Below are 10,423 nucleotides of genomic sequence, written 5' to 3'. Positions count from 1 at the left end.
GATTTTCTCTGAAGTATCTAGTTGGTATTCTGCCATGATTGCAGAGTCATGCTTATCAGCATCTGACTCTAACTTTGGCTCTGATATATACAGTTGGTGGTCTGCACTGACTGCTGACTCATGTCTATCAGCACTTGACTCTACCATTTTCTCTGAAGTACTCAGCTGGTAGTCTGAACTAAGTTGTTTTAGAAATGGTTCCATTTTATTTTCCCTTTCCGTCCAGATCAGGAAATCACCCCTCTTTCTTACTTGTTTCTCCAAGAGTGCCAGATTGTCATGGCTGAGTAACAAGAAGTTAGTGGGTTCTCCAAGGTTGGATGCACATTCTGTGCAAGAGGTCTCAGAAGATTGGCCATCAACAAGCTCATGCTTGATACTATCTTGTTCTACGTTGGAAGAGGACAAGTCTTTGGCATCCTTGACCAGGGCCTGCTGCCAGGGTGATTCTGGCATTGAATGGTCAATTTCACTGACTGTTGGAATATCAGTTGACAACCCATCAGGGCTATTCATTACAGACAGAGCAATCTCTGGATGCAGATCATGATCTGATCTCTGAGATTGATGTGGTGTGGGAGGGCAAAGAGCAACAGGTTGGGGTGGGAAAGGGTCCACTGGGAGTTTTGAAGCCAAGGGAGGAATAGGCTCTGATGGTACTGAGTCAGCTGGTGGGTCGGGGGACAGTAAATCAGGTAAAGAAGCAACATGGTTAAGTGAGACAGTAGAAGGGGGAGGTGGAGATGGCACATGCAAAGAGGCTGACTTTTGGCCTCTTGGATGAGTTTTTGAATGGGCAGATGTCACAGTGAATGAAGTCTCTTTTGTAGCCACTCTGTTACACACCGTACAGTGAGGGTCTGGACAAAGCAGGTGATGGAAACTGGTGATATCTTGATGTTGGCTCTGGGGTCTACAGGAAACAGGAAGAAAAGGCTGTGGTCAAGACCAGAACATGGAAAGGAGGGTCTGCTGGCCTAGTGGGGGTAGGGATAGCCCAAGCCTACTGTTCCCATCACCTCACATTTGTGATGTTACACTAACTCTGTAGCCCCTCCCAACACATTCTATTCCTATGGCTACCTGCTTCACATCATAATGGCAGGCTTCACTGATTCCCTGGAATATATGGAACATATTTTAAAAAAAAAAGGACCAGGAAAAAGAGGAAAGGTTAATCACCTTTTCAAAACAGAAAGAAGCTTCCATACCTCCTCTGCTTCTTTCTGGTTAATCCTTGAACCTGGGAAATCAGAGAGTAGAACATATGTAATGAAAGTAGAAGCATAAGAATCATACAGGAGTCCCCCTATGGGAGTCCCTGGGGATATTAAATTCTGAATGTTCCAAGAATCAGTATTTATGGAAAGATTGTCAATGATAATATTAATAAGACTTGCATGTATATGTGGCAATAAAGTACTTTCACATACGTTATACAGTGTGATGCCAAAACTCACCACGTGAAGCACAGATATCAGCGCAGTACTCAGTGAAGAATGTGAGTACCCAAGAAGTCAAAGGCCATCTATAAAGGCAGGAGACTGAAGTTCTGACTACAAGACAACTAGTAGTCCATACTTATTTCTCACCTCATCACATTTTGGGCTGTTCCTGTTGTCCATGCATCTGATTCCTGCCCACAGATGGGCTAAGGAAGAACTCTGAGAAATGTCTCAGGTATGACTGTCTTTCCCAGGAGTTTCTCCTCTGAGTATTCTGTTTTCACAGAGAGACTGTATATAGCAACTGACATTTTCAGAGGCCCTGGATCTAAAACAGGAAGGATCACCCTTGCAAAGCTCAGTTTGAACACAGAGAACCTTACATCTAAATGTTCCACCTTTCCACCGCCTCGTGGCTCTACCCCGACACTGAGAACAAGAAGTAAAGAACGAGGGACTAAGTTTCACTTCTCTTACTCCATTTACCACCCCAAATATCTCTTCATTTTAAATTATAGATATGTATTCCTTACATTACTAATATTCACAGGTTTGATTTTATCCTGGAAACCTCCACCATATCAGATAGGTGGTCTGTGAGCTTCACTTGTAAGCCTTTGTTCCCCCCAAACCCATCCCTGCCTAGCCTCTGCCCCTAGGAAGGTGGTGCTGTGTCCTTCCTCAGACTTCCCATCTCTGGCTTCTCTCTGAGGAAACCAAACTCGTTTAGGTATGAGAGAACAGAAATGGGGAACAACAGCAACATCAACATGCTTCTTGGAGTTCACCCATAGTTCCTTACCTTTTCGGTGGTCTTCTTTTTCCAGATGGTTGTGAAAAATAGCTTTAACACCAGGTAGCTCAGGTACAAAAAGATCAACCGCAACCCACTAATAAGAGTGTAGTTGAGGCTGCTATCAATAAAAATCGAGCTGAAGCTCAGCCACAGCTCAAAATGGCTCTTCAGAAATGAGAGGACGTACTCCATTATCTGAATCGCAGTGCTGCTGAGAGGCAACTGAGGGTTGAGGGTTCAAGCCCTTGACTATATAGTTCCAGCTCTGCATCACAGATTATGAGTCACAAAGGGAATCTGAGGCTAGAGAGGATGACATCATGATGTGCCCACAGCCCCACCCCTACCTAGAGCCCAGCAGATGTGCTTGTCCAGCCCTTTAACTCTATCTTCAAACTCCATGCTTTCCCCTATCCTATGTCAAACTTCTATCTATAATTCAGATGTGACCTGAGTCCATTTTACTATTAGGTGCCCTTGACTTAAAGCTCACCAACTGCACAACCTTGAAAGTCTGAATTTTTGCTTGTCTCCACACATGTATATTCTTTCTTTTTTTTTAAACAGGCAGAGTGGACAGTGAGAGAGAGAGAGAGACAGAGAGAAAGGTCTTCCTTTGCCATTGGTTCACCCTCCAGTGGCCGCCGTGGCCAGTGCACTGTGCTGATCTGATGGCAGGAGCCAGGTGCTTCTCCTGGTCTCCCATGGGGTGCAGGGCCCAAGCACTTAGGCCATCCTCCGCTGCACTCCCTGGCCACAGCAGAGAGCTGGCCTGGAAGAAGGGCAACTGGGACAGAATCCGGTGCCCCGACCAGGACTAGAACCTGGTGTGCCGGCCCTGCAAGGTAGAGGATTAGCCTAGTGAGCCGTGGCGCCAGCCCACATATGTATATTCTTAGATCACATATATCACCGAATCCACCTGCTATACTGCTTTTGCCTTACACCTACCCAGATTCAAAATTTAGGTTCGTTACACTTGTTTAGTTTATGAATGCCAAGCATTATTTTGTTCATTTGTTTCAGCCTCTACTGTCTTCAGAGGGGCTCATAATTCAACAGGCACAAAACACATAAGTGTAAAATAAATATATATAATAACTTAAAGCAATGTTGGACTATATTTAGCACTTATTTTTCCAGTTAGTATAGCTTAAAATGTATGAAGACATTTATTTATATATTTACTTAAGAGGCAGAGTTACAGAGAGAGAGGAAGAGACAGAGAGTGGTCTTGTATCTACTGGTTCACTCAGCACATGGCCACAACACCCAGAGCTGGGCCAATCGAAATCCAGGATCATGGGGCTTATTCCAGGTCTCCTATGTGGGTGCAGGGGCCCAAGAACTTGGGCCATCTTCCACTGATTTCCCAGGCCATTAGCAGAGAGCTGGATAGGAATGGAGCAGCTTGGACACAAACCAGCACCCATGTGGGATGCTGGCACCACAGGCAAAGGCTTAACCTACTATACCACAGCACCGGCCCTGAATGAAGACTTTAAGAAATGCTCTATATACAAATAATCCTTTGACTAATCAACCCAGAATTTTTAAAACTAAAATGTTTTCAAACTTTATTTAAAGCTTCAATTTGTTGTTTTAAGGCCACTTCTAACTCTGTCTAAAGTACAGAGAGGCTGGGCCTCTAGATCAATAGATGTGTGACTCCTTCAAACCAAGGAAGGGTAACAGTGTACTAAACAATTGATCCCCTCAGTCCTTGGTGGCAGACTGGAACTTAGGAGAGTCAGGTTATTGGAACAGAATCTAATCTTATGCAGACTGTCCTGATTACTTTTTTTTTCATTTTTTAAAGATTTATTTACTTGAAAGGCAAAGTTACAGAGTTACAGAGAGGCAGAGGCAGAGAGAGAAGTCTTCCATCAGCCAGTTTACTCCCCAAATGGCTGCCACAGCTGGAGCTGGGTCAATATGAAGCCAGGAGCCAGGAGGCCCCTCATGCAGGTGCAGGTGCCCAAGGACTTGGGCCATCCTCCACTCCTTTCCCTGGCCAAAGCAGAGAGCTGGATCAGAAGAGCAGCTGCAACTCAAACCGATGCTCATTTGGGATGCTGGCACCGCAGGCGGTGGCTTTACCTGCTATGTCACAGTGCTGGTCCCTGTCCTGATTACTTTTGTGGACCAAGTAAAAGTGATCTTACAGTGCCTTGCCAATGTGGGAGAGGGCAGGGGATGGTTGAGAAGGTGTGCTCTATATAAGCACCCTGCAAATGTGTAATGTCAGCTTCCTGTAACAATTTATTCAGGCTTCTGTTGTCAGGTTTAAATCACTCCAAATCCACCCACCTACCCCCACCCATTTTCCTATGCATTTACTCAGATCTTGTCATGACAGCTGTGCTCTGAAGTGCCTCCTAATTACTCCTGTCTTTCTTAAACTGTGAAGCCTTTGAATGGATGCCTATGGCCCAACTCTGTTACTTGATGTCTTTGGAAGAGGGAAGGATGAACAGCCATTTCTACTATCTAGTTGATACATCTGGACACCAAGAGGCCAAAACTTCCTTCCCTATTAGAAGTAAGGCCCTCCCTTGCATCCCTACATTTCCAGGAAGAGTGGGCCAATGTTAGCCATGTTTAAGTGGCAGCCAGCCCATTCACTGTGTATTTAGGACTTGAGAGACATTGCAAACTCTTTATTCTGGGACAACTAGTAGCCATGAGGAAGGCAAAGTTAAAATGCAACTGGTTTTGGTTCCTGGTAAATAAACATGGCTTCTGTTAGCCAGATGGGACCTGTTACTAGCTACATTGTGAAGTCCATCCTCACTGCAGGGGTCATCATGGGTTACTCCACAGGCTCATGGCTCCCTGACCACCTGGAGTGAGTCACTGCGAGGGGGACCTATACTTACACTGATGATTGCACAGAACTTTTGTGTAGCAGCTCAGATGAGAAAATGAACTTCTGAAGACTAGGGCCCAGGTATTGATGACCTGGGAACAGAGCTGATCAAACACTCACCTCTGATTATTTATATATCTATATGCTTATTTATATATATTTAGATATAGATATATAAATAATCAGAGGTGATTGTTTGATATATATATATAAAGATCTACCACAACTAACTTTGGTGTAACCCTGCATACTCTCCACCCTGGAATACTAACCAGAACTCCCTGGCCATATCCAGCACATGCCCCTGGGTGTTCACTGGAAGAGCAGACACTCCATTAAGCCACAGAAACTTAATCCAAAATAAAAGCCACCAGTGGAACAAAAACCAAAAATTATCTCCACAAACACCTAAAATAAATGCAGAAATTCAAAAACAAGAATAAGGAAGATAATATGCCCACAAAGGAATACAACACTTATATATTTGAATGTAAATGATATATTTTTTTTGACAGAGTGGACAGTGAGAGACAGAGAGAAAGGTCTTCCTTTGCCATTGGTTCACCCTCCAATGGCCGCCGCGGCCGGCGCACTGCGCTGATCTGATGGCAGGAGCCAGGTGCTTCTCCTGGTCTCCCATGGGGTGCAGGGCCCAAGGACTTGGGCCATCCTCCAATGCACTCCCTGGCCACAGCAGAGAGCTGGCCTGGAAGAGGGGCGACTGGGACAGAATCTGGTGCCCCGACTGGGACTAGAACCTGGTGTGCCGGCGCCGCAAGGCAGAGGATTAGCCTATTGAGCCGCGGCGCAGCCATGAATGATATTTTAAAGAGAAATAAAATGAAAAATCAGAAAGCAAGGCTTCAATAAATCAAATAAAAAATGAGGTGGAAAACTTAACATCAGATTGGTGAGGCAGAAGAAAGAATATCCAAACTAGAAGACAAATAGACAAATCTGGAAATTTTACAGTTATACCAAAAAATTAATAAAAAGCAGAAATTAGAAAATTCAAAACAGTTTTGGAGATTTATTATGGGATATTATCAAATGACCCAATAGACAGTTCTTAGGAGTTCCCGAAGGTATGGAAAGAGAATGGATTAGGAGGCCCATTTGGTGAAATAGTTTTAGAAAACTTCCCTAATTTGGAGAGAGAAAAGGATGTCCAAATACTGAAATCACAGCACTCCTACAAGGCTACATGATGACCAGAAATTATCTTCACCATGACACATTATAGTCAAACTTTTCACAGTAAAACATAAACAAAAGATTCTTAAATGTGCACAAGAGAAATGCCAGATTACTTTCAGAGGATCTCCATTTAGAATCAGTGATGACTTCTCATCAGAAATCCTACAGGCTAGGAGAGAATAGCAAGATATATTTTAAGTCTTAAGGGAAAAAAAAAAAAACTGTCAACCCAGAACACTGTGCCCTGCAAAGTTCTCATTTATGAATGAAGGTTAAATAAAGACCTTCCATAACAAAAAAAAAATAAAAGTTGTCCACACTCATCCAGCATTACAAAAGATGCTTAAGGATGCGCTACACACAGAAACATAGTCATCATGAAAGAATGTGAAGACAGAAAACCTACCAGTAAAAGTAAAAAGGAAATCCAAAGAAAATAACAGGAATGTTTATGGAAAAATGTTAGGGCCAAATCATCAGTTATCTACAGTAACCTTTGTCGCTCCCCCTCTTCGTGGAGGAACGACACAGAGTCCTGCCTAGGCTTCATATCCGAGTCACGGCACCATTATGTCGCTCCTCCTCTTCGTGGAGGAACGACACAGGACCCTGCGCTGTTCTTTCGTCTGCTCGGCCCTCCCCGGGTTTGCTGCTGGTTCTTCCCGGGTTGGCTACTATCCCTTCCACCTCCGTGGAAGGGCAGTTCCCCCTGGCCACATTCCCCACTTCCGCAGGGGAGCGGCACACCGCTGGCCGGCTCTCTGGGGGCTGCACAGGTGTTCCCCTTAGATGTTCCCCATAGATGTTCCTGGTGCATGCCGTCTCTCTCCTCCTTTATAGTCCTCCTCCGCCAATCCCAACTCGGCTGCCCACACGCCGAGTACGCTGCTCTCCTCCAATCAATAGCAAGTCCTACAGTTTATTAGTTGAACTGGAGGCAGCTGTGCGGAAGCTGTTTACTTCTCTCCCAGCGCCATATTGTGGGAGAGCAGATGCATAGAATAAGTCTTAATTCCAGTAACTCAGTCTAGTCCGGTTGCTCCCCACAGATCCCCCTTTCTTTTTATTTTTGGCGTTGATACGCGCCTGTCTTCGGTGTCCCGCGGCACACACTCTGCTCTACTTGCTAGAGTTGCCACAGGCTCTTACAAGTCCTATCAATCAGGCAAACCGAATCCGGGTCCTCTCAGCGCCATATTGTGGGAGAGCAGATGCATAGAATAAGTCTTAATTCCAGTAACTCAGTCTAGTCCGGTTGCTCCCCACAACCTTGAATGTAAATAGCCTCAACACTCCTGGCAAAAGATACAGCCTGGCTAATTGGATTAAAAAACAAGTCCCATCTATTTGCTGCCTACAAGAGAAACACATCTCTCCAAGAAAGATAAACACAGACTAAAAGTGAAAGGATGGAAAAAGATATTTCATGCTAACAGAAACCAAAAAAGAGCAGATGTAGCCATCCTAATATCAGAAAAAAATAGACTTTAATATAAAAACTGTTAAAAGAGAGAAAGAATGGCACAATATAATGATTAAGGGATCAATTCAGCAGTAAGATGTGACTATAATAAACATTTATGCAACCAATTACAGGGCACTTGACTATTTAAAAGAAATGCTAATGGATCTATAGGGGGACATGGATTCCAATACAACAGTAATGGTGACTTGAATACTCCACTTTGAGCAATGGACAGAAAATCAGCAAAGACACAACAGTCATTGATGTTATAGAACAAATTGACCTAATTGTTATCTACAGAATTGTTCATTCCACAATTGTAGAATATATATTCTTCTCAAAAGTGCATGGCACTTTCTCTAGCATAGATTACATGGAAGGCCATAAAGCAAGTTTCAGAAAATTTTTAAAAAATTGAAATCATACCATACATCTTCTCTGATCACAATGGAATGAAGCTGGAAATCAACAACTCAAGAATCTCTAGAACATATGCAAATACATGGAGACTGAACAATGTGCTCCTGAAAGAACAGTAGGTCACAGGAGAAATAAAAAAAATTGGAAATGAAGACAATACATCATATCAAAACATTGGATACAGCAAAACAGTATTAAAAGGGAAGAGCATAGCAATTGGTGCCTACATCAAGAAATTGAAAATGGAGCAAAATACATGAAATATCATTACATCTCAAGGATCTAAAAAATAAGCAACAAACCAAACCCAAAATTAGTTGGAAAAAGAAATAATTCAAATTATGGAAGATATAAACAAAGTTGAAACAAAAAATACATAAGATGAGTGAAACAAAGAGCTGGTTCTTTGAAAAAATAAACAAAATTGATATTCCACTGGCCCAACTAACCAAAAAAAAAAAAAAAACCCACCCAAATCTGCACACAACCACTTCCTTTCCTGCTATGCCACTATATTGTACCAAGGGAACCCTCACCAGAAGTCAAACTAATGGGGCTGCCCAATCTTGGACTTTCAGCCTCCAAATCTAAATAAATCAGATTTTTTATAAAGTATGAGGCCTCGGGTATTTTGTTTTAGTAACAGAAAACAGACTAACACAAGGACACATTGGTGGATATTGAACAAACAGAGCTGAGATATACTCCCAGGGAAGAGGGTAAAGGTGAGGCTATGAAACCACAGCCTCTGAAGAATTCAACATAATTTAGTAAAATATATATAAGGTTTAAGAGCAACTAGGAAAATCTATCCACTAATGAAGAGAGTAACTTTGTAAGATTTTGAACAAGAAATGGAACAACCCAAAAGTATTACAACATGTATGAGAAGTCTGGACTTCTGTCAAGGAAATGTAAATGAAGGGAACCCCATATTTAGACACACAAAGAAATAGATTGGCAGACTTTTAGAAGATAAAAAATTTGGCAGATGGGAAAAGGAAGATTTGCCAGATTAACATACCAACCACTGACAAGAAATCTATGTTAAACCAACCATGGTACAAGCTCTTGTCCTATGTTTCAGATAACCTTGGGACAGCTAGAGGAGGTAATATGACAACCCTACCATATTCTGTTAATATAGCTATACCTGGATACTACAGTAATACTCAATATGGGTATTTCATTATTTCATTTCCATCCTGGTAGATAAATGGCATCTTCATTTTTAAGAGCTTTTAACCAAAAAGGCCAAAATATATAACAAACATAGAGGTTTTCACATAAAAGAGAATCATTTCATAGGTTAAAAAGATTGGCTATTCCTCCTAAGCAGAAAATATAAAGCAAGGACTTTCCAAGGAAGGTATGAAGAAAACACTCTGGATAAAAGTGTCCAGTTGAGACTAGATGTTTCTCCTTCCTTCTTCTACTAAACCTGATAAAATGGGTTTAAATCTGTAATAGAGAAAATGACATCTTTACAAGAGGGACTTTCAACAGTAGCTAAAATAGAAAAGAAATAAGAGAATGTCAATAAATGGAAAAAGTAAAGAGAAAGGTATGGACTAGAATATCTGTGGAGGGGCTTTCAGGGGTAGAGGAAGTAGCATTCTAGTGAAAAAAAAAGTAGAAGATATGCCAATGGGAATTGAAAGTGTGGACTGAAAAAGTAAAGTTAAAAAAGGATCTCTAGGGGCCCAGCATTGTGGTATACTGGGTAAAGCCTCCACCTGCAACACTGGCATCTCATATGGGTGCCAGTTTGAGACCCTGCTTCTCCACTTCCAATCCAGCTACCTGCTAATGAGCCAGGGAAAGCAGTGGAGGATGGCACAAGTGCTTTGGCCCCTGCACCCATGTGGGAAACATGGAGAAGTTCCTGGATCTTGGTTTCGACCTTTTGGGGTATGAACCAGCAGATGGAAAACTAACCTACCTATCTCTCTCAATCTCTCACCCCCTCCCTCCCTCTCCTTCTCCCTCTTCATCTCTCTCTATAACTCTTACCTTTCAAATACATCTTTTTTTTTAAAAAAAAAGATCTCTACCCATGAATAATCAATACCTTGCCTGGTTCCCTTACACAGAACAAGAAATATCCCACCCATTCATATTAGAGCTAAGCCTGCCAGTTGACAAGCATCTCCTATGTTCAAATTTCCTCATCTCAAATATGAACAAGTATCTGGTAACCACTGAACACTGAATAAATTCTACTATATGTA

General features: G+C 42.3%; 1 pseudogene across 1 annotated transcript in view; it reads right to left on the bottom strand.

Annotated features, from left to right (window-relative positions):
- The window catches only part of LOC149128682 (spermatogenesis-associated protein 31D1-like), a 113,328-nt pseudogene that overhangs the window by 9,390 nt on the left and 93,515 nt on the right, over positions 1–10,423 (bottom strand). The window contains exons 2-3 of the transcript XR_016215012.1: positions 1,183–1,243; positions 1–913 (exon numbers count right to left, since the gene is read on the bottom strand). The product of XR_016215012.1 is annotated as a spermatogenesis-associated protein 31D1-like (transcript). The remainder of the gene's footprint in view (positions 914–1,182; positions 1,244–10,423) is intronic.

The sequence above is a fragment of the Oryctolagus cuniculus genome, chromosome 1 (assembly GCF_051225735.1).
Source record: "Oryctolagus cuniculus isolate XC-2025 breed Fujian yellow rabbit chromosome 1, ASM5122573v1, whole genome shotgun sequence".
Taxonomy (NCBI): Eukaryota; Metazoa; Chordata; class Mammalia; order Lagomorpha; family Leporidae; genus Oryctolagus; species Oryctolagus cuniculus.
This window is presented reverse-complemented; position numbering and strand designations above follow the sequence as displayed.